Source organism: Tenrec ecaudatus, chromosome 7, assembly GCF_050624435.1.
Source record: "Tenrec ecaudatus isolate mTenEca1 chromosome 7, mTenEca1.hap1, whole genome shotgun sequence".
In the NCBI taxonomy this organism is placed as follows: domain Eukaryota; kingdom Metazoa; phylum Chordata; class Mammalia; order Afrosoricida; family Tenrecidae; genus Tenrec; species Tenrec ecaudatus.
Genome location: NC_134536.1, coordinates 55,274,227 through 55,295,974, shown reverse-complemented (window position 1 = coordinate 55,295,974; position 21,748 = coordinate 55,274,227). Strand labels below are relative to the sequence as shown.

At 41.3% G+C, this 21,748-nt stretch overlaps 2 non-coding genes across 2 annotated transcripts; both read right to left on the bottom strand.

The window, feature by feature from the left end:
• Positions 1-17,969: 17,969 nt before the first annotated feature.
• LOC142454104 (U1 spliceosomal RNA) lies at positions 17,970-18,133 on the bottom strand. The gene has a single exon (XR_012785630.1). It is a non-coding gene; the product is annotated as a U1 spliceosomal RNA (small nuclear RNA).
• Positions 18,134-21,203: 3,070 nt separating this feature from the next.
• On the bottom strand, positions 21,204-21,306 carry LOC142453950 (U6 spliceosomal RNA). Its single transcript, XR_012785501.1, has one exon. It is a non-coding gene; the product is annotated as a U6 spliceosomal RNA (small nuclear RNA).
• Between the last annotated feature and the right edge of the window lie 442 nt (positions 21,307-21,748).

Genomic DNA, 21,748 nt, shown 5'->3' with positions numbered 1-21,748 from the left:
TTCCCTTGTCCCTGGGCTTGTTAACATCCTCTTCTTTTCCCCCGCCACCCCTACCTCCATGTCTCCCCGGAATTTTCATCCTGCAGTTCTCCAGGCCTGCTTGCTCCAACTATCCCAGCCAGGTAGATATGCTATGTATCATCACATGATCTAGTACCACAAAGCGCCAAAAGAAAGTAAAACAATAGCTACAACAACAACAATAGCACACATAAACATATGAATAGTTCAGGGTCTGTTTGTTTTCCTTCACAGGTGCTTTCCAGTCAAGTCTGATGGGGTGCCATGCCCTAGCACCACCTCTATCCCTGGGGACTTCATTGCTCTGCTTCCCCTGCTGCTCTGCTGCATGCCCCCAGAGGCTGGCTGGCCCTGTGGCCATCTCTGTGCATAGCTGTTCTGAGCAGGAATATTGTCCTCGGAGCTTGGTGAGCCAGGATGTGTGTCACACTCTTCTGTTTTTCCCCATATTCCCCCTCATTGACTCCTGTGTGCTCTGACCAGACCAGTCCCTATTCCCCTCTTCTTGAGCTGTAGCATCAGTGCTGTCCTCTGAAGCGAACTCTTTTTGGGGGTAGGAGGGTGCTGTTCACTGAGTTGGTAATGGGGCCGGCCCCTCAGGCCTCTCTGTCGGTTCCCTGCTTCATGTCAGTGTGTTGCCTGCTTGTCTTGGAGCTCCAGGTTGAAGTCTGGTCTCTCTTTCCCTGTGAAAGCACAATCAACACCCTCCCCCTGTGTGGGTTAGTGCTCTCTTCCCCCGGCTACCCATACCTTTTTCCATCCTCCCTTTTAATGGGCTACCATATGTATCCCTGGGTTTAGTCTGGCCCCTGCCATATTACCTGGGCCTCCTCCCAGGGATGTATTATACATCATCTTCTTCCCTATGCCCCTTTTGAATTTTTTTTTTTAAGCTTACCACAGCGCACTCATGTAGTACTTGTCCTTTTGTGCTTGGCTTACTTCACTTAGCATAATTTCCTCCAGTTCTTCCCATGTGGCGATGTGCTTCATGCGTTCATAGTTGCTTTTTAGGGATGCATAATACTCCATTGTATGTATGTACCAGGGTTTTTTAATCCATTCGTTTGTTGATGGGAATTTGGGCTGTTTCCAACTCCTTGCAATTGTGAACTGTGCCATGATGAACACTGGGGCACAGGTGTTTGGTCATGGTTTGTTTTTGGTCTCTTCTGGGCACATGCCCAGTAGGGTGGTTGCTGGATCATAAGGTAGTTCAATTTCCAAATGTTTTAGATATCGCCAAATAAATTTTCATAATATTTGTATATACCTACAGGTCCACCAGCAGTAGACAAGAGTTCCTATCTCTCCGCATCCCCTACACTTGTTACTTTCTGATTTCTTGAATCTGGCTGTCTTTGAGTGTGTTACATGGTATCTCATAGTTGTTTTAATTTGCATTTCTCTTATGGCTAGAGATCTGGAACATTTTTGCATATATTTATTGACCACTTGCGTTTCTGGCCTTGAGAAACTACTGCTCAGGTCCTTTGCCCACCTCCTGAGTGAACAATTGGTTTTTCCTTGTTGTAGTTTAGCAGTGTATTGTAGATTTTAGTAATAAGGCCTTTGTCTGATGTATCCTTGCTAAAGATGTTTTCCCATTCTGTAGTCTCCCTTATTACTCTCTTGGTGAATTATTTGGATGCACATAAGTGTTTTAGTATGTTCCATTGGCCAATTTGTGCCTCCTCCGTGTTGGTGTCCTTCCTGATTTCTGATAGCCTATCTAATCCCTGTGCCAAGGTTCTCAGGTGAGAACCAATTCCCTAATTGATGGCGTAATAGTTTGGGTTTCACCTCGAGGTCTGTGATCCCCCTTGAGTTTACTCTTGTGCATGGAGTGAGGGAAAGGTCTGGCTTCATTCTTCTGCAGCTCCGTATCCATTTTTTCCAGCACCATGAACTGAAGAGGGCATCTGCTTCCCATTGAATACTTTTGGGCCCCTTATCAAAGATCAGTTGTCTGTATGCTGATGATTTTATTTCTGGGTTTTCAATCCTTTTCCATTGGTCTGAATATCTGTCGTGATACCAGTACCACTCTGTTTTGACCACCGTGGCTGTGTAGTAGGTGCTAAAGTCGGGTAAAGCAAGCCCTCCGACTTGGTCCTTCTTCTTGAGGAGTTCTCTGCTAATTCTCGGTTTCCTCTCTCTCCATATGAAGTTGGTAATCTGTTTTTCCAACTCTTTGAAGAAAGTTGCTGGAATTTGGATCGGGACAGCATTGAACTTATAGAGTGCCTTGGGTAGAATTGACATCCTTACAATATCGAGTCTGCTGATCCACGAGCATGGGATCTCCTTCCATTTGTTGAGGTCATCCTTGGTTTCTTTTAATAGTGTTTTATAGTTTACCTCATACAGATCTTTTGTTTTTTGAGTCAGGTATATCCCTAGATATTTCCATTTGTGTTTGGCTGTTGTGAAGGGTACCCCCTTTCTGATCTCTTCTATGTCCTTGTCCCATGTGTAAAGTAGAGCAATGGACTTCTGTTTGTTGATCTTGTAACCTGCTACTCTGCCATATTCTCTATTGCTTCCAGTACTCCTCTTGTGGAACTTTTAGGCTTTTCTATATATAAAATCATATCATCTGTGAATAATGATAGTTTCACTTCTTCCTTCCCCAGACGAATACCTTTGGTGTCCTTTCTTTGCCTTATATTACTGGCTAGGACCTCCAGCATGATGTTAAATAGGAGTGGGGACAGGGGACATCCTTATCTAGTCCCCTTCTTCAGAAGAATTGATCTCGTCTTTTCTCCTTTGACTAGTACATTGGCTGTTGGTTTTTCATATATAGCTTGTATTATATTGAGGAATTTTCCTTCCATTCCTATCTTCTTGAGTGTCTTAAACATGAATTTGCCTTGGTTTGCTTTTTCTGCATCTATTGATATTATCGTGTAGTTCTTACGTTTCTTCATTTCAATGTGATGCGTAATACTAATGGTCTTTCATATGTTGAACCATCCCTGCACCCCTGGTATGAATCCCTCTTGGTCATGGTGAATTATTTCTTTTATATATTTTTTATTCTCTTGGCTAGTATTTTGTAAGGATTTTTGCATCGATATTCATTACGGAAATTGGTCTGTAGTTCTCAATTCTTGTGGGATCCTTGTCCTGTTTAGGTATTAGAGTTATACTAGCTTCATAGACAGAATTTGGAATTTGCCATCTTTTTCTATGGTCTGGAAGAGTTTGTGTAGGACTGGTGTCAGTTCTTTCCTGAGTGCTTGATAGAATTCACCAGTGAATCCATCTGGTCTGGGTGCCTTCTTGGTTCCTAATTCTTTGATAGCCTTGTCTATTTCTTCTATTGATATGGGTCTGTTGAGGTTCTTGATGGTCACTGGGGATAATCTAGGGAGGGATTGATTTTCCAAGAATTCTTCCATGTCTTCCAAGTTTTTGAATTTATTGGAGTACAGTCCTTCATTGTATTGTGTAATTAACCTTTTGATTTCACTATGGTCCGTTGAAACATTCCCTCTTTCATCCCTCATCCTTGCTATTGAGATGTGTTCCTTCATTTCTTTGGTCAAATTTGCCAGAGGTTTGTCAATTCGGTTTATCAGTTCGAATCACCAACTCCTAGCAGCATTGACTTTCCCCATAGTTTTCTTATTTTCTCTGTCCTGAATCTCAGATCTAATTCTTATTATGTCTTTTCTTTTTCTGTTAATTGGATTTTCTTGCTGACTCTGCTCTAGTTGCTGTAAATTTTGTGCCAGGGTATCCATCATAAGCCTCTCCTCCTTCTTTATGTGTGCATGTAGTGCTATGAGACTTCCCCTGATGACTGCCTTTGCTGGGTCCCATAAGTTTTGGTACGTCGTGTTTCCATTCTCGTTGGTTTCTAGAAATTTCCTAATGTCATCTCTGATCTGAGCCAGTACACTCTCCTTTTGCAACAGAGACTTATTCATTCTCCAATGGTTTGCCCTTGATTTCTTTATCTTCCTTTTGTTTATTTGCAATCTTATGGCACAGTGGTCAGAGAGAGAGGTCTGTATGATATCAATGTGCTTGAATTTATGTAGATTCGACTTATGCCCTAGCATAAGTGGTCTATTTTCATAAATGTACCATGTGGACTTAAATAGAATATAAATTCTTTTTTGTTTGGGTGGAGATCTCTGTAGATATCTCTCAGGTCAAGTTGTCTAATTACAGGGTTTAGATCTTTAGTCACCTTTTTTAGTTTCTTTGCAAGTGATATATCTTTCTCAGAGAGTGGTGTATTGAAGTCACCTACTATAATTGTTGGGCTGTGATTTCTTTCTTCATCCTTTGCAGTGTTTGCTTGACATATTCTGCTGGATGCTTGTTTGGTGAGTAAATGTTTAGAATGCTTATTGGCTCTTTATGTAATGCTCCTTTGAGCATGATATAGTGTCCATCCTTATCTCTTTTTACGGTTTGCACTTTGAGGTCAATTTTATCTGAGATTAGGATTGCAACTCCCCCTTTTGTTGAATTAGAGTTTGCCTGGCTGGTATTGTCTCCAGCCTTTGATTCTCAGCCTGTTTTTATCTGTGTCTCCTGTGGACAGCAGATCGAGGGTTTGTGTTTTCAAAGCCAGTCTATTAGCCTCTGTCTCTTAAGGCCGGAGTTCAAACCATTAATATTCAGGGTTATTACATCTATGTGTGGGCACTGTGATGTCATTTTATCTCTCTTATGTTGGGTGTTTTCCTACCTCCCTTTCTTTTCTGTGGGTTGTGCACATGTGTGTTTGTGGTTCATTCTTGCCTTCCTTCCATCATATAGCCTGTTCTATCTTGGGCGCTGCTTTCCCTGTAATGGTCTCTGAGTGGAGTTGTTCTGTGTGGCAGTCTCTTGCATGTGCTTGGTGAGTGTTGTTCTTCTGCCCATACTGGGTCAGTGAGGATCTTTTGTAGTGCTGGGTTCCTTTTAGCATATTCTTTAAGGCTTTCCTTTCCAGGAAGACTCTCACTTCTCCCTCAATTTTGATAGTTTGGCGGATAGAGTATTCTTGGGTTTGCGTTATTTTCCTGCAATTTTCGGAATATGCTGCTCCACTGTCTCCTGTTCTTCATGGTGTCTGCTGCCAGGTTTAAGCATATCCTTATCTGCTGACCTTTATAGGTGGTTGCCCGTTTTCCCCTCCCTGCTCTCATAATGTTCTCCTTTTCCTCAAAGTTGGATCGTTTAACAACTATGTCTTGGTGACTTCTTCTGGAGATTCAGTCTTGCTGGGGTTCTTTTTTTTTGACATTTTAATTTTTTTTATTATGTTGTTTTTGCAAGTTGGGAAACAATCAAACAGCAATCTACTTCTCAAGCTCCAACTTGTCTTCTGGTCTTCAGCAGGATGATGTCATACAAGATGCTAAGTGAAAGGGCTGTAACACTTGAAATAATAACCTCTATCCTTTTCCTTAGGAAGCAGCCTGAACTCCCTCCTTGAGGGCATGCTCTAAGGGGCACCTACTTTACAAAGGGCATAGAGCCCCAGTTATGTGCCGGCTGGCATTTTGGTGACACAGATCAGGGCTGGTCAGCAAAGACAATGTGTATGAGGTGGTTACGGTACCAGGTTATGTAACTACTGTACATGGTGGAACAAACAAACCATGTTGAGTAAGATGCATGTACATATATACTTCTCCACAGAATTTACATATAATTTAGGGAGTTTCAAGGATGTCCTAAAGCTCATTGGCAGCTTCTTTACTAGGTTGGAAACTTACTTGGACTAGAGCTTTCTTGTTGTAGAGGACAAGTCAAGACTCAGTATTAGTTAACTTGACTCCTTCCTCCCCATCCTGGTAGTGGAGTGGTGAAAACAACTCAGCTGCTGACCACAAGGGTGATGGTTTGCACTTGGCTGTGCCAAGTCAGACCTGACGATCTACTTCTATCAAGATTGACAGCCTGGGAAACCCTGCAGGTAGTTCTACTCTGTCTTACCGCATTACTCAGTGGCTCTGTGTGTGTGTGTGTGTGTGTGTGTGTGTGTGTGTGCGCACGCTCCCCCTCACCCAGTGTCCTCAGATTAAGTTGAAATATGTCCAGAACTTAATTTATCTTCACCCGCCTATCACCTCCAAGGCCTACTTTTATTTGACTGGAATTCATTATCCGGATAAATGGAGCCCTGGTGTCGTAGTGGTTACCAGATGGGTAGCTAACCACAAGATCAGCAGTTCAAAACCACAAGACAGGGCTATCTACTCCAGTGTAGAGTTATGGTTTTGGAAACTCATAGAGACAGTTCTACCCTGTCCTATCTGGTTGCAATGAGTCAGCATCCACTCAGTGATAATGAGTGAGAGTCTGATAGATGGAGCCGTGGTAGTGGTGATGGGTTATCTGTTTGGCTGCTGGCATCCTGATATATACACCACTGTACACCCTGTTCCCCCTCAAGGGTGTCATCCTGCATCCTTGATCTTACCGTGTATTATCTATTGTATTCACTCATCGAGGCCTCTTGGTTTTTTAACTTGCTGGGGTTCTTTCAGCCTCCTGGATATTTGCCTGGTTTTCATTCATTCAGTTAGAGAAGTTTTCCTCCAAGCATTCCATCACTATTTTGCATGCTGGTTTCCTTGATGTGTATTCCTCCGGCAGATAGATAATTCTAATGTTGCTCCTTCTCATAGTGTCAGACATAGCTCTGAGATTTTCCTCAGCTTCTCTGATGGACTTGTTAGACTTTTTCTCACATTTATTAATTTCTGCTTGCGAATCCTCTAGGTCACTGGTGCGGTTCTCTGCCTCCTCCATTCTCCAGGCGATGTCCACGAGCTTGCTATTAGATTTTGTTATCTCACCCTGTAACGCCTGTAATTCCCTTTGGTGCAGAGCTTTTAATTGCTCTATCATTTCATCCTTTTTCTGTAATGCTTCTCTCATGTCCTCTATGTCTCCAAGCAGCATTCTGAAGATCTTTCTGTGGGAGGTCAACCTCTGCCTTTTCTATGACTGCTGTGGGCCCAGGTTTTCCTCTGGCATTGGATTTTGTTTCTCTTTTCTTGTTGAAACTGTGGAAGCAGCTTGTTGTTTTTGTTTGATTTGTTGGAAATTGGTGCCATTTTTCTGGGTGTCTCAGAGCCCTGGTCTCTCTCTTTGGAAAGCTGGTGTTGGTGTTTCAGCTGGTTGCTTTTAGCCCACTGTCTTGCGGGGTTGTGTTTCACCTTTGTTCTACTGGGGATTCCCTCACACCTTGGCCTATGGTTTGTTCCGCAGTCACCTTTAGGTCCACTTATGGGCTGTTTGCAGCTGTGCACGCTGCGGTCTGACAGAATGTATTGGCCCCAGTGCAGGGGAGTGTTTTTAGGGGATGGGGAGGGTGTTGGGTGCTCTATTTCTGGTTAGGGGCACTTCCCTCAGGTAGGCAGGTGGGAGGGGGCCGTGACTGGTGTGAAGATGCACTGCTTGGAGCCCAAAGGGTGGGACAGAGTGAGCAGGGAGAATGGCGAATGCAGTGAGCAATCCCCAATGGCTTGGGTTCCTATGCCACAGCTGCAAAAACCTCTGCCAGACTTGGGTCCTCTGCCTGGCAGGCCTCAAGCGGTGTGACAGGATGGGAATCTCTGCATGTCTGTGTGTCCCCGCGCAAAGGTGTGCGCGTGTATGGGGCGAGGGGTGGGGGTCGGGAAGGCCCAGGGAGGGGCTGGTTGGCGGATCTGCAAGGACCAGCACAATGGGCTGGCACCTCTGGGCTGAGACCGCTGAGCATGTGGCAGCTCTGATTGGCGGTTCCCGCAGAACTGAAAGGCAGCAGGGAACCCTTCCACCTGTCTGTGGCAGCGGCATGTGCCTCCGGGGAGAAGGGGGCAGGGTCTGGCGCGCTGGACCTCGAGTGGTTCCCGGATGGGTCTCGAATCTGCAGGGGGTTGGGTATTATGGCGCGCACACGGACCCAGAACAAGTTTAGGCGGGCTGGGTTACTGACTGGCAGTTTTGCTGAGAGCACCAATGCAGGCGCAGCCTCCACTGTGCCCCTGGCTACCCTATGGCGCCTGTCCCCGCAGAGCGGGTGCCCTAAGCGCTGCACCAAGACCACTAGCATCTGCGGAGCCCTGGCGATCACCACTGATTCAGAGAGATGCTCTGAGTGGTCTTGGGACTCTCACAGGCAGATTTGATACGCCTACTCCGCCCCCAAATCTCCCTGCTCACAGATCTCCTCGAGCTCCAGGCGTGAGCTACCTATCTGGGGAGGGAGTTATAGAAAGGTCATTGTGATCAGTTCCTCCTTTCTGCCCCCACCTTACCCTTACCCTCCTGGTATGGCTACTGTCCTGTATTCCTGTGTTTCCAGTTCTTATCTGTACCCATGTACATGCTCTGGTCTAGCCAGAGTTGTAAGGTAGAATTAGGGTCAGGATAGTGGGAGGGAGGAAGCATTAAAGAACTAGAGGAAAGAACCGGACTGAGCAGTGTTTTGTTCTGTTGGATATAAGGTCCCTATGAGTCAGAATCCATTTGTCAGCACATAAAAAATAAGAGTAAGACAAAGACAAGCTTTTTTTAAAAAAACTAATTTAGTCACAAACCATACTTACATCTTCTGACTGAAGTACAGCTTTAACTTACTGAATGAGAACGAGCTCACTTGTAATCTGGGGACTGCCTGGATGTTGGTGTGCTAGATGGTGTCTCAGAGTTCACCGAGGACCCGGTTGCTTCTATTTATCCATTTTCCTTTCTTTTTCTTACCGAGGCATCACTATTCCTCTATTTTTCAGGTATTAGTTTCTTGTAGCTGAGCTTTGTCTTGCTGCCTTTTAGTAACATTGTAATTTCAATTCTTGTAATTCTCAACTCCTGATTTTTACCGGATGTTTTGTATAACTATTATCTCTTAATGAATCTATTGGGTAACTTCTGTCTTTACTCTTTCCCTTAGTTCTTTAAACATTGTTTACTATAGTTCTTTGAAATATCTTATGAGTTGCTTTAAAATTTTGTCTGGTATTTCTGAAATCTGGGTATTTAAATTTTTTTATATTTCACATATAATACAATTTTTGCCCAATCATACTAAAGATTTGTCCAAAAATCACCACAATAAATTTCAGAACATATTATAGTCATACTCATTATTAGCTCTTCATTTTCCCCATCCTCCCCTTTTATGCCCCTATTGAATTATCAATCTAGTTACTGTCTCTATAGCTCTTCCTATCATGAATTTAATTTACACAAAGTCATATAAAATAAAAGGAAATAATCAAATAAAACCCCAACAACAATGACCAAACAAAACAGGATCACTTCAATTAAACAGAAATCAGAAACATTTACAAACTAAAACAACGTTAGAATGGGTCCAAAGGGAAATCAAATGATGAGGTATTGCATGGTAACCTAACTGCATCTGCCATATTCACTCCACAATGCTCCCTGTCCAGTACCAAGGCTATTCACAGCCCTGCCTGATGGGCAGAGAGGGGTCACTGGAGGCTCAATCCATATGGGGACTATGCAAATGGACGTGGGCCTTTCCCTGTCATCCGTAGCCTTCTCTTCAGAATTTAAGCTCTGATATCATTTCCACCTCCAGATTTTGATGTTATGGAGAATCCTTGGATCACACAGGCTTGTGTGCTTCTTCTGTGTGGACTTAGTTGACATCTCATTTAGATGGCTGCTTGTTTGAAGACAAGTCTTTAAGACTCCAGAGACTATTCTTTCCAATGGCCACGAACCATCTTTTCCCCCAGTGCACTTTGTTATAGCACCCGTGTTTTCAGAGTTTTCTTCATGAGGACACACATCAAGTAAGTCCATGTCATAAGAACATATTATGTCTGGACAAGAACTAAGTCCTAGGACACAAATTCACTCATGTATCTGTAGTTAATATAGGTCTCTGGTTCCCTTTAGAGACATCATCATCATGTTATGTTGGAGAACATTATAAATCATACCTCTGAGGCCTAAGGTAATTCTACTGATGGTGTCATTTATTTAACCAATGGTATAGAATTTTTTTCATTTTTATTATCAGTTTTATTGGCATATAATTCACAACCCATGCAACTCAATAGTTCAATTGCATCAGGAAGAGTTGTACAATCATCACAATCAATTTCAGAATATTTTCTTCATTCATGTACTCATTATTATTAGCTCCCCATTTCCCCCAACCTCCCTTGCCAAACCCCAAAGGAACCACTAATGTAGGTACTATTTCTATAAATTTACATCTTCTGGATTTTATACACAGAAAAATCTTTATAAAATAAAGCTTATAACAATATCAAAGGAAAACAGAGAAACACCTCAATCAAAAAGAAAGCAGAGAATATTAAAAATGAAAACATATTTTAAATGGGTCAAAAGGGAGATCAAATGATCAGGTATGCAATTTTTATAAAGATCTTCTTTGGGGGGCTGTTACAGCTCTTCTAGCATTCCATACATCAATTGTGTCAGCATATTTGTACATATGGTGCCATCATCATTTTCTAAAATTTTACTTTTTATTAGAGCCCTTGGTATTAACTCCTCTTTAGTCACTCCTGTCTCAATCCCAACCCTATTGACCCCTTGATATATTATAAATTATTATTATTTTCATGTCTTACACCAACTGCTGTCTCCCTTCCCCTACAGTTTATTTTGTTCCTTCTGCTGGGAGTGCGGAGGGGGGGATGGATGGCATGGTGTGGGGCTGGTAGTTATGTGTCTATCATTGTGATTGGTTCCCCCCCTTCCTCCCTTTTCCCACCTGCCCTGCATCATCCTGTTATCCTGCATCATCCTGGATTCCATGTGTTGTAAACTCTTAACTGTACCACTGTACATGTTCTGGTCTAGCAGGAAGAGAAAAGCAGGATTGGGTTACTCATAGATGGGGGGTGGTGAGGAAAACTCAGTGAACCAGAGGAATATTGTGCGTTTCACATTGGGCCCTGGTTGACTCATCCCTTCCATGTGATCTTTCTGTGAGGGGATGTCCCATTGTCTACAAACGAGTTTGGGGTCTCTGCTCTGATGCTTCTCATTCTCAATGATGTGGTTTTTTTTTTTGTTTGTTTGTTTTTTACTGTTTGTTTCTTTTGAATCTTCTGATGCCTGTTACCTAATTCGTTTGACATCTCATGATTGCACCGGCTAGTGTGCTTCTTCCATGTTAGCTTGTTGCTTCTCTGCTAAGTGACTGCTTGTTAAACTTCAAGCTTTTAAGACCCCAGACGCTATATCTTTCAATACCCAGACACAATCAGCTTTCTTCAGTACATTTACTTATGCACTCATTTTGTCTTGAGTGATTGTGTGGGCAGGGTGAACATCACAGATTGCCAGATTGTTAGAACAAAGTGTTCTTGCATTTAAGCAGAGACCCAAAGTCTGCCCACTTCCTCAATGTATTGTCATCCATATAAATGTACATAGGCCAATGTCTCTATTTTAATAAATTAAACATTTGTTTATATCTCTATAGCTTTGATTCTTAGATCTTTCCTCTGTTTCCTTTTACCTTCCTCCTGACCTACCATCATGCTCGCCCTTCTTCTGCCTCATAGTAATTCTTCTCAGCTAGATTTCTGTTGTGCCAACACCACCGGGATGTCTACATCCTCCTCATTGTTGCTTTTATTTCCCTAATTGTTCCCGTGTCTGTGGCATGGTTTGCTCACCTCCTCTTTTGCCCACCTTTCCTGCTTCCAAGTCCCTCTAGAAGTATTGGTTCTATTGTTTTCTCCTCAGGCTTGCCTCCCATGCCTATCTTATGTAGGTAGGCAAAACAACAATATAGACAAAATGAAAAGAAAACAGGTTTATGTAGGAGTTTTATTTTCTCTCTTTCGGGATGGGTAGGATAAGAGTGAAACCACAGGAAGATATAAGAATAGCCTGAACCCCCAAAACAGCTACTGTCAGGTAGTTCGTAGAAGTACTCATACAAATCCCCCAAGAGAGAGCCCAGGGATCTTCAAATCAGGAAGATGGCTCCAGGCTCCTCCAAAACAACACATAAACAACAACCAGTTCTAACAGCTTCAATGAAAAAGCAGGAAAAAAGAAAACAATGACAGAAGAAGCCATGAACATAACGATGTGCATAGAAGAAGCAGATATTGACCTGCCACAAAAATAAATTTTCAAAATGATGCTTAAAGTCAAAGAGGATATGAGGGAAGCAATTCAGAAAAAAAGATGAAATGATACAGGAGATAAAGGAAATGCACCAAAGGGAAATACAAGAGTTAAGGGATGAAATAACAAAATCCACTGACAAATTGACAGACCTTGCTAATAAGCTTGAGGAGGCAGAGAATCACACCTGTGACCTAGTAGACAACCAAGCATAGCTCAGCAAATGGGAAAAGCAGTCAAATAAGACAATCAAAGAAACTGAAGAAAACTGCTTTGAAAATGATTAGGGCAAAGAATGTACGGATGTGCTTTATACAATTGATGTATGTATATGTATGGATTGTGATAAGAGTTGTATGAGCACCTAATAAAATAAATTTAAAAAAAGAAACTGAGGGAAACTTGAGAGCCATGTCAGATGCTATGAAAAAAAACATTAGAATAATTGGACTACCGGAACAAAACACAGCAAAGAAGTCAAAAGCAAAAAATGCAAAAGATTCTTAGAGGAAATCTTCCCAAGGTTAATAAATGAAAATCAACAACCATACAGAAGGCTGAAAGAATACCAGCCAGACTAAATCCCAAGAAGAAGTCACCAAAAGACACAATTGTAAATCTATCTAACTATGAGGAAAAGGAAATCATAAAAGCAGCTAGGGAAAAGCAATGAGTCACAAATAAATGTACCCAATAAGAGTATATTCAGATCTATCAGTGGAAACGATGAAGAAGAGTGGGAACATATTCCAAATATTGAAGGAAAACAACGCAAACCCAAGAATACTTTACCCAGCAAAATTATCTATTAAGACAAATGGAGAAGTAAGAATCTTCCCAGACAAGGACACCCTCAAAGAATACATACAGAGAAACTCAGCCCTACAAAAAATCCTTGCTGATCCAGTATGAGCAGAAGATCAACACTGACCAAGGACTACCGAGAGACCATCACATAGAACAACTCCACCCAGAGGGCGAGAAAGAGGAAACAGACCCCAAGAGAGCATCAGATCAATAGTTGAAGGAAGGCAAACATAAGCCACTCACACTAAACAAGTGGATACGATAGGTAGATAGAAAAATATCCATCACAAAAGGTACAATATGACATCACAAAGTCCACAGATAGATATAACAACACTGAATGTCAATGACCTGAACTCAGACGTTAAAAGGTAGAGGCTAACAGACTGGCTCAGGAAACATAACCCATCGATATGCTGCCTGCAGGAGACTCATCTCAAGCTTACAGAAAAAAAAAAACAGGTTGAGAATCAAAGGCTGGAGAAAAATATACCAAGCAAATGGTAATGCAACGAAGCAGGGGTAGCAATCGTAGTATCTGACCAAATGGACCTCAAGATACAGGCCATAACAAGAGACAAGGAGGGGCACTATATAAAGCTCATGGGAACAATAGACCAAAAACCAGTGAGCATAATAAACATATATGCACCTAATAAGAGACCTGTGAAAATCGTAAATCAGACACTCTAAAAGATGAAAAAAAGAGATTAGAGACTCAACAATTATACTTGATGATTTCAATACACCACTCTCTGATAACGGCAGATCATTGTGAAAGAAACTCAACAAGGAGGCAACAGATAAAAATAGCAAAATTGGACAATTTGACTTGATAGATATTTTCAGAGCTTTCCACCCAAATGGAAAAAAACAAACAAACATTCACATTCTTTTCAGCCCACGTGGCACATATTCAAAAATAGACCACCTGCTGGGACACAAGTCGAACTTGAGTAAATTCAAGCACATAGTGGTTATACAGACATCTCTCTCCGATCATTGCACCTAAAGCTGGAAATTAACAGAAGGATAGTGAAGAAAACAAGGGTAAACAATTGAAGCATGAACAATATCCTATTGCAAGAGGAGTGGGTATTCACCCAGATCAGAGGTGAAATAATGAAGTTTCTAGAAACCAATGAGAACGAAAATATGACATACTAAAAGCTGTGGGACATAGCAAAGGCATTTATCAGAGGAAAGCTGATAGCAATAAATGCACACATTAAAAAAGAAGAGACACTTGTGGATGATATGCTGACACAAAACTTACACCAATTAGAGAAGAGTCAACAGAACAGCCCTACTAATAGCAAGAGAATAGATATCATAAAAATCAGAGCAGAGAAAGAAGAGAGGGAAAGCAAGAAAACGATGGAAAAAATTAATGTCGCTAAAAGTTGGTTCTTTGAAAGAATTAACAAAATTGATAGACCTCTGGCAAACCTAACCAAAGAAAGGAAGTAACAAACGACATTTGCAAGGATGAGGAATGAAACAGGGGACATTAAAACGGAACCTAATGAAATAAAAATGATAACACAGTATTCTGAAGGTTTATATTCTAACAAATTCAATAATTTGGAAGACATAGACAAATATTTGGAAACACAATCCCTCCATAGACTATCCCAGATGGATGTTAACAATCTCAACAGACCCAAGGCAAAGGAAGAAATAGACTAGGTAATCATGGGATTACCAACAAAAAATCCCCTGGGCCAGATGGCTTCACAGGAGAATTCTACCAAGCATTCAGGGAAGAACTGATACCAATCCTGTACAATCTCTTCCAGAACATAGAAAAAGATGGAAAAATTCCAAACTCTTTCTATGAAGCTAGTATAACTTTGATACCTAAAGCGGCAGAGATGCCACAAGAATTGAGAACTATAGACCAATATCCCTAATGAACATCAATGCAAAAATCCTTAACAAAATACTGGCCAATAGAATACAAAAGCACATTAAAAAAATAATTCACCACGACCAAGTGGGATTCATACTAGGGATGCAGGGTTGGTTCAACATATGAAACATCATCAGCATTATTGATCGCATTGTCAGGAAAAATGATAGGAACCACATGATATTATCAATAGATGCAGAAAAAGCATTCGACAACATCCAACATGCATTCCTGCTTAAGACACTTAAGACGATAGGAATAGAAGGAAAATTCCTCAATATTATATAAGCCATATATGAAAAACCAACAGCTAATGTAGTTAATGGAGAAAAGATGAAAACAATTCCACTAAAAAGGGACGAGACACGGATGCCCCTTGTCCCCACTCCTATTTAATATCGTACTGGAGGTCCTAGCTAACAACATGACAAAAGAAATATATTAAAGGCATATAACTGGGGAAGGAAGAGGTGAAATTATCATTATTCACAGATGATATGATTCTATATATTGAAGATTCCTTAAACTCCACAAGCGGAGTGTTGGAAGCAATGGAGGAATATGATAGAGTGGCAGGATACAAAATCAAGAAACAGAAGTCTATTGGACTGTTCTACACATTAGACAGGACCACAGAAGAGACGATTAAAAAGGTAGTCCCCTTTACAATTGCCAAGCACAAATTGAAATACCTAGGGATATACCTGACTAAAAAAACGAAATATTTGTATTAGGAAAATTATAAAACACTACTTCAAGAAATCATAGTGATCTCAACAAATGGAAGAATATCCAATGCTCTTGGGTTGGCAGACTGAATATAGTGAAGACGTCAGTTCTGCCTGAGGCACTATGAAAGTTCAGTGCTATCCCAAAACAAATACCACCATTCTTCTTCAAAGAAGCGGAAAAAAACAGATTACCAACTTCATATGGAGAGGGATGAAGCCCAGAATTAGCAGAGAACTCCTCAAGAAGAAAGACAAAGTGGGAGGGCTTGCTCTACCTTATTTTAGCATGTACTAAGTACACAGCCACAGTAGTCAAAACAGTGTGGTACTGGCATAATGACACATATTCAGATCAAAGGAAAAGAGCTGAAGACCCAGAAATAAAAACATCAGCATACAGGCAACTGATCTTTGATAAGGGTCCAAAATTATTAAATGGAAAGCAGATGCCATCTTCAATACATACATGGCGCTGGAAAAAATGGATATCTACCTGCAGAAAAATGAAACAAGCACCTTACCTCCTTCCATGCACAAGAATAAACTCAAGATGGATCACAGACCTTGAGATAAAACCCCAAACAATTAGGGCCATTAATAAAGGAATTGGAACACATCTGAGAATCTTGGCATAGGGAATGCACAGGCTATAAGAAATAGTGAAGGATACAAATAAGAGGAGTCACAAATAGACAAGTGGGATATACTGAAGATAAGACACCTTTTACATCGAAAGAATTCACCAAGAGAGTAATAAGAGAGTCCGCTGACAGGCAAAACATCTTTAGCAATGACACATCAGACAAAGGCCTTATTACTAAAATCTACAATATTTTGCATGCTTGCAATAAGCGAAAAACAAATTGCTCACTGAGGTGGTGGACAATGGACCTGAACAGAAGTTTCACAGAATCTGAAATCAGAATGACCAATAAACATGAGAAAATGTTCCCAATCATTAGCCATAAGAGAAATGCAAATCAAAACAACTATGAGATATCACCTAACATCCTCAAAGATAGCCAAATTCAAAAAACCAGAAAGCAACAAGTGTTGGAGGGGCTGTGGTGAGATAGGAACTCTCATCCACTGCTGGTGGACCTGTAGGTATGTACAGCCACTATGGAAATTGATTTGGCGATTTCTCAAACAGATAGAAATTGAGTTACCATATGAGCCAGCAATCCCTCTACTGGGCATATACCCAGAAGAGGTAAGAAGCAAACTACGGGCAGACATCTGTGCTCCAATGTTCATTGTGGCAAAGTTAACAATCGCGAAGAGTAAGAAACAACCCAAATTAACATCAACAGACAAATGCATTAACACACTGTGGTACATACATAAAATGGAGTAATACGCATCGCTAAAAAAACAGTGATGAACACATTAAGGTTATCGACGCATGGGAAGAACTGGAGGAAATTATATTGACGTGAGCCAAGCACAAAAACACAAGAATAACATGAGTCCGCTGAGGTAAGTTTATATATATATATGTATATATATGTGTGTGTGTGTGTATATATATATAAGAGAGAACAGAAAGGAAATGCAAAAGGGACACAGAGAAAAAAAACTACTGTATATAAACACTCCATGGGTGAGGTCCAGGTAGTATGGCAGGGGCCAGACAAAATCCAGGGGTACATATGGTAGCCAACTAAAATGGGGGTGAAGGGATGAATGGGGGAAAGGAAAAAGAAAGATGTCTGATGGGGGAATAGGGCACTGAACTACCCAAGGGGAGAGTATTGTTTGTGTTTCCACAGGGAAAGAGGGACCATCTATTAAGCCAGCGCCAGAAGAATGCAGTGTGTCATCCAGAAGTGGGGAGCCAGTGGAGGGGCCTGAGGGATCGGCCTCCATACCAGCTACGTGGACATCTGTCCCTCCACCACAGAACAATTTACTTGAGAGGACAGCACTGAAGCTGCAGCTAGGGGAGAGGGGCATGTTTGATCAGAGCAAATGGGAGCAAGAAAGGGGAAAGAAGACAGTGGAGCACATACTGGCCCATCAGGCCTGACAGATGTTATCCCCACTCTGAACAGCCAATGGACAGAGTGGACAATATCGCTGATACCACTACGAGACACACTGTCCCTTGATGGCTCAGGGCCCTAAGGGGTACAACACTGGAGACTCAGGACAAGGACTGGAACAGGCTGACCCTGTGGCTGAGGCAAACCACTAAAAACATGCAATAGAGCAACCGCGGGAGCAGAGAAGGGAACCCCTGAGGGAGTACAAAGGACAGACTTTGGGGTCAAAGCATGGTACCCCTTTGGACCTGACTGAAGGGCACGCCTAGAAATAAAAAATCAGACCTTGATCTATTTACAGGTTTTTCTTTCTTTTGAAAAGTTTTTCTTTTAATTAATTTATTTTCTTATTTTTTTAATCAGGGGATAGAGCGAACGCAGTCCCCCACTACCACAAATTACGCAGTCGAGTTTCCCACATTTGGGGAAATCGCAGGGGTCAGCACACCCGGAGTACAATGGGTGAGCCTCGCCCTGGGAAAACCACCTTCATGATCATGGTATCTCCCCTGCCAGGTAAGTATAATTAATTTATTTTCTACGGATAATTGGTTTCCTTTTTTGTTGTCATGGATGTGTTCTCACTCATTGCCTATCTTGCAATGACTTGATTTTTGGTGCATATTATTATCTCTATAGAGCTATGTAGATAAGATAGCCTGAATGGATAGTCTGGAGGAGAAAACCATTGAGCCCATGGTTCCGCGGGGACATGGGAAAGGGGGAGGAGGGGGCAAGGAGGTGGTGCTAACCAACCCAGGGACAGGGGAGCCATAAGTGATCCAAAATCAGTAGCAAGGAAGGTGTGAGTGGCCTGTTAGGGATTCAGCAAGGGCAAGGTAATCTAGAGAAATTACTGAAACCCAAATGAAGGCTGAGCATGATAGTGGGACAAGCGGAAAGTAAAAGGAAATAGAGGAAAGAACTAGGTGACAAAGGGTATTTATAGAGGTCCAAAGACAGGAATGTACATATATAAAAATATTTATATGCGTGTAGGGATACAGATCTATGTGGATATATTTATAGGATTAGTACTAAGGCAGCAGATGGACATTAGGCCTCCACTCAACCACTTACTCAATGCAAGAACACTTTGTTCTATTAAATTGGCATTCCAGGATGTACACCTTCCCGACACGATTGCTGAAGAAAAATGAGTGCATAAGCATAGGTGGTGAAGAAATCTGACGGTGCCCAGCTATCAAAAGGTATAGCGTCTGGGGTCTTAAAGGCTCGATGATAAACAGGTGGCCATCTAGCTCAGAAGAAACAATCATGAAAAAATCATACTAGCTGTGTGACCATGAGTTGTCGAAGGGATTAGGTATCAAGCTTCAAGGAACAAAATATCATATCATTGAAAATATGGGTGAGTGCAGAGTGGAGACTCAAAGCCCAATGGTAGCCAACCAGACAACCCTTACTGAAGGGTCGTGGAAGGAGATGAGCCAGTCAGGGTGCAGGGTAGCAATGATGAAATATATAACTTTCCTCTAGTTCTTAAATATTTCCTCCCCCCATTATCATGATGCTAATTTTACCTTACAAATCTGGCTAGACCAGAGGATGTACATAGGCACAGATAGCAACTGAAAACAAAGGGAATCCAGGCCAGATGACTCCTTCAGGACCAGTGGTGAGAGTGGCGATGCCTGGAGGGTGGAGTGAAGGTGGAGTAGAAAGGGGGAACTGATTACAAGAATCTGCGTATAGCCTCTTCCCTGGGGCAGGGACAGCAGAGAAGAAGGTGGTGGTGGTGGGGGGGGATAGACGTCAGACAATGTAATATATGACAAAATAATAATAATTTATGAATGATGAAGGGTTCCGGAGGTAGTGGGGATTGGGGAGGGAGGGGGGAAATGAGCAACAGATATTAAGGTCTCAAGTAGAAGGCAAATGTTTTGAGAATGATCAAGGCAACAATGTATATATGTTCTTGACATAATGGATGTATATATGAATTGTGATAAGAATTGTATGAGCCCCCAATAAAATGATTTTAAAAAGAAATTTAAAAAATAAAAGTGATGGTCAGTTTTTCCAATTCTTTGAAAAACGTTTAGAAAATAAATAAATAAAACTAAAGATCTTTTGGTATATGAATTGGGATAGGTGTCATTTTCCTGGTTTCATCAGTCATTCTGGCTATTGATGTTTGCTCTTTCCTTTCCTTGGTTAGGCTTGGCTGTGGATTCTGTTGATCTTTTCAAAGAACCAGCTTTTGGCTGCGTTGATTATTTGAATTGTTCTCTTATCTTCCCACTCATTTGACGTGGCCCAGTTTTTATTGCTTCTTTTCTTTTGCCATTGGGGTTGTTCTATTGACTCTGTTCTCCTTGCTGGAGGTTTTGTGACATCATACCAGTCATAAGTCTCTCTTCCCTTTTCATATAGGCATTAATCTATCAAATTTCCTCTGATAAATGCTTTTGCTGTGTCCAATAGATTCTGGCACATTTTATTCTCATTCTTATTAGTTTCTAGAAACTTCCTAAGCTCCCTTCTAATCTGGGCCAATGCCCATTCATGTCTCAGTAGATTTTTACTCATCCTCCAGTTGTTTGCCCTTGTTTTCTTGTTGTTCCTTTCTTGATCCCCAGCATTTTGGTGTGGTGATGTGAGGAGGATGTGTGAATGAGCTCTACATGTTTGAATTTACTCAGACATTATTTGGATTCCAGAAGGTGGTCTATTTTCAAACATGAGCCATTTTCACTTGAAAATAATGTGAATTAAAAAAATTTGAATGGAGACCTCTATAAATGTCTATCAGATCCAGTTGTCTAATTGCAGTGTTGAGTGCTGTAGCCTCCTTGCTGAGCTCCTTTCCCAGTGATGTATCTTTCTCTGATAGCGGTGTATTAACACTACCTACTGTGATTGTTGAGTCCGTGATTTCTTTTTTTTATAGTTTTAAGAATATTGTGTGTCTCTCATTAGGCACATTTATATTAATTATGCTTACTGGTTACTGGTCTACAGTTCATTTGAAAATCATATCATGCCCATTCTTATCTCTTCTGATAGTTTTCACCTTGTTTTAGTCCGTTTTAATTAGTGGAACAAATCCATAGACACTCATATAATTATAAGAAAAGGTTTTATATAAAAGAGCAATTGAATATTGAGAAATCATCCCAGTCCAGTCCAGATCAAGTTAATAAGTCTGATATTAGCCTATATGAGTGATATCAATCTATAAATTTTTCTTCAGACTCACTCAACATGTGCAATGATGCTGAATGCAGGAAGATCACAGGCCAGTGGATGGAAATTATTGTGGATCCAGTGGCAGTGGTAATATCACAGCACCGGCAGGGGTCCCACATGGCTCCTTCACCTTCAGGGTAATAGTATAGCTCCATGTGTCTTGTCAACAGGAATGTCTAGTAAGGAATGTGTGAGTGTCTCACCTCCAGTGAGCTATATATCTCCTTAGTGTTTCCAAATGAGGTTCTCAGGGTGCAACCTGATTGACAGGCTAGACTCCACCCCTCCATAAGTTGACACCAGATTATGTAACAACCACACACCTCGAGGTCAATTTTGTCAGAGTTTAGGATTGCAATCCCTGCTTTCTTTAAGTTGTACTATATGGAACATTTCAAAGTTTGCATGTCATCCTTGCACAGGTGTGATGCTAATCTCTGAATCATTCCAATTTTAGTATATGTGCTGCTGAAGCAAGCACAAGTATGAACTCCTAGCTTCATCCAACACTAGGTGCTAATGATCTATGAAAGGAGCGTCTGGAAGCAATAATAGGCAGAAAATGTCTCCAGCTAAGAAATATGTTGGCATCTCTAAGTTTCACTGCATCACACATCTAAGTTTCCATGTGTAGATATATAAATAAATCCTGTAAATATAGTAAATAAATCCTGCTGAGACACTCAGTGGAGAACCACAACTTGTCTGAGTCAGCTCCAGAACCTTTGTCAGCAGCAACTCTCACTCCATAACCTTGCATGTGTCAAACACTGAGCCTGAGCCAAAAACTGAGTTTTATGTTGATCTTATTTTGTCTCCTCTTTTAATTACGTACCTATGAAACATCTCTTAAAAATTGCAATGTACTTGTTGTGAAATTTGTTATCTTGCATTATTATTGCATGGAAAAGGCTTACAGCAAA